We start from the raw sequence: 5,265 nt of genomic DNA, 5'->3' as shown, positions 1-5,265 counted from the left end.
ATAAGCACCAAAAGAATGCAGAATGCATTTATTTCAAGAAAGGAGAGAATTAAGGTGACTATTGTTCAACTCCATAATTTCTAAATTTGGGTTGTGATCATTCCTGGCAATAATTAGACTCACTGCCTCTTTGGAAAAAATACTTTCTTGGCAGGAAAATGAAATTAATAAACAACAGTATATTTAGGCCCCGGGGAAGTCTTATTCATAGACCTTACCCAGAAAGTAGATTTTATTCAATGAGCTTCAGGAAGGAAATTGAAGGCTTAATTTGTATTTCTTTCTCAGAGGTAGATGTATAAATCTTTGGAAACTTTTTCTATCTTTGAAATATGTTGCCTTAGACAAGCCTTGATTCTGACGATTCACTGAAGACTTAGTAAGAGCATAAATTGATGTCGAGGACAGTTGATCCAAACAGCAACAAGGGATAATAGAAATACCAGCGGCTGCCTCACCAAGGGAAAAGGAATGATTTTTTAGGGATAACTTCTTTTTCCCTTATGGATAAAGGAGAAGTATGACAATATATTTCTATCTTATCCATGTAGTTTTGATACTTCATCTTTGAGAAAAGAAATTGCTGATCACCATTTAATAGAATATGCCACTGAGCGACCAAAGGAAGAAGAGAAAACGCTGCTCATTTGAAAGGTTACCAATTTGGTTATCACTTTCTGGGTGAGGGTCAGTATTTCCTAGCAATTCAGACCAAATAAATGTTGAAGACATATCGAAGAACTAAGCACACAGCCCACTGTTCCTTGGCTTTGCTCTGAGAAGAGAAACGACCTCTTCTTCACTGAAGACTTTTCACCTACCCCGCCCCCTCCACTGTTGTTAGCAGGGAGATGGATCTAAGACTGGGAGGCATGAACCCCTCCCCACGCCCCAAACTTCCTGTCTGTAACTGGGAAATGGGGCTCAGGTTGTGCTTGTGATGCTAAGCATCTTGGAACAGACCAGTAGGTCTCCTAGTATCAGCAGGAAATTATCCACAATCTAATCACACAGACCCAGTGGCACACAGCTTCAGAACAAGAATCTCTCAGGGCTGTGGAGTAGGAGCCAGGCATATGGACCCCGCATGTGTACACTGTACATGACTTATGGATTGGGCTCACGGCTTTTCTTGCCCATGCATACAGCTATTTATTTCTATATGTGTATAGCTTGTTATGATTAGCAAATTCAACATTTTGAAAAGAACTTTTAAATACATCTCGTAATTTTTTGCCAATGTGTTTTTTTCTCAACAGATAATGCAAGTACCATTGCTAACATGTATGGATTTATGAATGCTGAGATTAAGAAGGAATCATGAGTCTCTACAAGGTTGGAGACCGTGATGTGCCCTGCCTGGCTGACTCTGGCTTCACACTCTGCATTGTGTGTGCAGGGAGCTTCTGGAGACTCTGACGAGCATCTGGTTACCTCTGCACAACACAGAGGACAGGTTGAGGAGGACAGAAAGCTGAGGGGTTTCTTCAGGGAAAAATAATCTTAGTGTAGCATCCCTGTAAGCCGGCCTCTGTTTTACTTGAAGGTGAGTTAGGGACATGTGGAAACCCTTATGTTCCCAAACATCCCCCACATACGTTCTGAATGTTCCATGCTCCTGTAACCGGGAGAGCTCATCCTTCACTGTGGAGAATCCACAGTGGACTGGACTCCAAATACTTGGTTTACAATGAAGCCAGGTTGGCTTACCACCACGTTAAAGTAACACATCTCCCATGTTCTTTTCTTGAAGAAACACCTTGATTAGAAGAGAAGGCATGAGATTTAAGGAATCTGGAAAGGGAGGAGAGTCCCATGAGGGAGGAACAGTGCGGGTTTTTCTGCCATTAATTTAGATTGGAGGCATGATGGTTCTATGGTAACATGGAACAGAAAGGAGGAGTCAGGGACTCCCATCCAGCAGAACAGGATGGGGTGGATGGTGGTCTGTGATGGAGGCAGAGATTCAGCCAGGTGGGAGAGGCCCAATGTGTTAGTACAATTCCAAAACAGTCCTGTTTGAGGCAATAGCTGGCCCTGGAGCTCCAAGCTGGCCCTAACAGCAGCATAGAAGTAGAGGCATGAGGCTGTGTGCAAGTGGAGAGTCCTGTGGGCTGCAAGTCAATGTTCAGGGTGTCTGCTTTGGAGAACAAGGATCTCATCACTAGATAGGCTTTTGGGGACTGGGCTCCAAATACCAGGAGAGGGGTGGACACAAGCCTTTAGCATCATGGGATGAGAGCCAAAAGCCAAGGGAGGTCATAGATCTAAGTGATTACAGGAGGGACATGTGGCAACAAACACCCCTTGGGGGCTACCATGAGAACCCAGAGCATAGTACTGCAACAGCAAGATTTGGGATGAAGATAAGAACTAAGCCTTGGGGCCATAATGATAGAAATGACAAGGCCATAGGCTGAGGCAATTTGAATACAGCTAAATACTGCCAAGCCTGTATCTGAGTCTGTGTACTATGGTGGTATTGTTACTGTGCCTCAGGACAATTTACTAAGGAGGGCTTCAGACAGGGAAGTTGGTAGTGATGCCATCAAAGAAAGGAAGTCCTCTGAACCTTCACCTAACCCCAGGGGAACATGGCCAGCTTTGGTCTAAGACATTCAGCTTTGGTCTAAGACATTCAGCTTTGGTCTAAGACATTCAGCCTCCTTAGCATAGCAAAATGAAGCTATTCTTGTGTCCCTCTAGTGCAAAAGTTGTACATTAAGTTGAGCAGCCGAATAATAGCCACATATAAAAGGTTTCTTTACTGTGGCTGTCTTCCTCGTGCATAACTGCTCTTTGAGAAGTATGGGAAGGTGAGAGCAGTGATATCACAGTAGGATTTAGGCATTTCTAGGTCTCTTAATTAAAATGTCACCAGCAGAACTTCCCTTATTACTTCCTTCACTGTGAAACTCACCAGGCATAACGAGGACAGGAGAGTCTGCCACAGTCTCTGGCACTGGAGAAAATGAAGTGAACAGGGAACACAGCAAGATAGACCTTGCTTTTTACCAGTGCTTGGAGTAGCCCCAAGGAAAAGGAGGGATCTTTGGGCACCCTGTTCATCCTTGTGACACTGGTGGAATAAAAAGTAAGAAAGAGAGATAGAAGAAGAGGCCTAACCAATTATGTTTTCAAGATTGGGTCCCTAGAACCCTGGGATTGAAAACTGACATGCCCAGTTCACTTCCATGGGTGATGGGTCCCTCCTGAGAGGTAGGGAATATAATAAATATGTAGGATTGGCATTTTACGGGTGCTGGGACCTTGCAGTCTTCTTCAACTGCTCTATCTGCAGAGCTAAGCCCAGATTCTGACATACGGGAGGTCTATAATAAATATTTGTTGCATTTATAAGTGAATGGCCTTTTTCTCGCAAAGGCTGAGAAGGACCTCTGAAGACACATTAACTTACTCAATAGCTTCCATTCAGCTTACCATTACCAGCAATGAGTAAGTTTATACATTCACGATAGTCCCGATAAAACAGCATAGCCTAAGATCATTGTTTCTGGACAGATTTTGAAAGACTCCAGTGAGAAGCACTGTCTGGACTGTAAGTAAGCAGATCCGTTGCGACACTTCCAAGGTGAAGATAGCCAGCTTCAAAACCTATGTCATATTTATATTTTTCGATATAAGGTGTGTCTGTATAATAGCACCTGAAGGAACATAAGAAAGCACTTTTATTCTATCATATGAAATGCACACTACCTATTTATCATTGCTTTTTTGGGAGGAATTAATGAAATCTGTGACATGTACCCAACAAAAGTTTAGGGTAAATGGAGTCACTGCTGGTACCAACCACAGGGTACTCTGTTGCTGCTGGGTTCAGAGGGGATTGCTTGAATTTCTTTTCTTTTCTTTTTTTTTTTAATCCTGTTTTTGTGTCTTTCCTTCTCATTTTCAAGCTCTGTCTCTTCTCAATTTATTTATTTATTTTTGCTTCTTTTTTACATGCTATTTTCATTTCCTTTTATGTTCAGCTCTGTTCTGGAATTCCCCCAGTGTTACTCCCCTCTCCAGTAAACTCCATGCAGAGCAATGGCACGCAGGAGACAGTCTCAGCTTCACATTTGGAATGAGCCAGTCTAAGAGATCATCTTTTTATGAAGGGACAGAAAGGTTCTCCCTGAAGTTATGCCAACACAGAGGTATTTGCCAACTAGTTTTTACCACTAGAATTGGAAATTATATCACAGCAGTTTCTAGAAGCTGTGCCTAATACGTGTAGTCACTGAAGAAAACTATGTGTTGACTACATGACTGGCTACTGAATGTATATATAAATAAGCAATGTAAATTTTACAACTTGATATAAACAGATGTAGACTGTCTGTAGTCATGCCATCTGAAAAGGGTGAACAGCTTTGCAAAGGTTCCATCAAATCTCAGGAGAGCAAAAGCCTCACATTCCTTTTTCTCCATCCCCAGGGACTTGCTTGGATTTCTTCAAATCCATCATTTGTGTCATGTCAGGCCATGACTATTTATCTCTGTGATGAATACTTAATGCAAATGGAAAGCCATTCTGAGGGAGGCTGGCATCCGTACCTACTGAGAAGGCCAGTAAACGGTGTGTGAAGCACCAACGTCAAAAGCCATTAACACAAATGAAAATTAACATTTTTCATCAAGGTCTAATAGTACACCAACAGGTAGGCCAACCACTGTGCTGCCTGTTTACAGAAACACGTTGCTAATCAGTCAGCACAATCTTCTCAATACCAGTGTTCCTCCACATTTGCTTCTTAAACCTTTCGAGAGCATTAAAGTAGCTTCAATTAGTAAAGCTAATGTGTGCAGAAATATTGAACATTTTAAGGTAATGGAAAACACCCTGCTGGCTGAGAAATATCATTTCTATCTGGAGCCCATTTTTGTAGCACAAGCTGCTGGCTGCATATCTTGAAAGGTTAACCACAGGTTCATTACAATCCAAAACATTGATGTTGACATTGTTTTGCATTTCTTACAGATCATTAAAAAGCTTAATATTTATATCTCTAGTGATGAGGTTCCATCTGGAATTTAAGGATTTAATTCATGGTTTTGAATTTTACCTTTTTCCCTGTTAGAGCACAAAAGAAAAACTATCGCACCATGAAAGTCCTCTATCATGTGAATAGTGTCCATACACATACAACAGTGAAATATGACCAAGCAGCAATAATGAAACAGTCACCCTTTTCTTCATGATAGCCATGTACATTCTCAGCTCTCCAATTCGTTGCCACCATTAGCTCTGTTTTATTTATT

General features: G+C 41.7%; 1 long non-coding RNA gene across 1 annotated transcript; it reads left to right on the top strand.

Moving 5' to 3' along the window:
- Window positions 1-1,424: 1,424 nt before the first annotated feature.
- On the top strand, window positions 1,425-5,026 carry LOC123568304 (uncharacterized). Its single transcript, XR_006691490.2, has 3 exons — window positions 1,425-1,546; window positions 4,441-4,664; window positions 4,985-5,026. It is a non-coding gene; the product is annotated as an uncharacterized lncRNA (long non-coding RNA).
- The last annotated feature ends 239 nt before the right edge of the window (window positions 5,027-5,265 follow it).

The sequence above is a fragment of the Macaca fascicularis genome, chromosome 13 (genome assembly GCF_037993035.2).
Source record: "Macaca fascicularis isolate 582-1 chromosome 13, T2T-MFA8v1.1".
NCBI lineage: Eukaryota > Metazoa > Chordata > Mammalia > Primates > Cercopithecidae > Macaca > Macaca fascicularis.
This window is presented reverse-complemented; position numbering and strand designations above follow the sequence as displayed.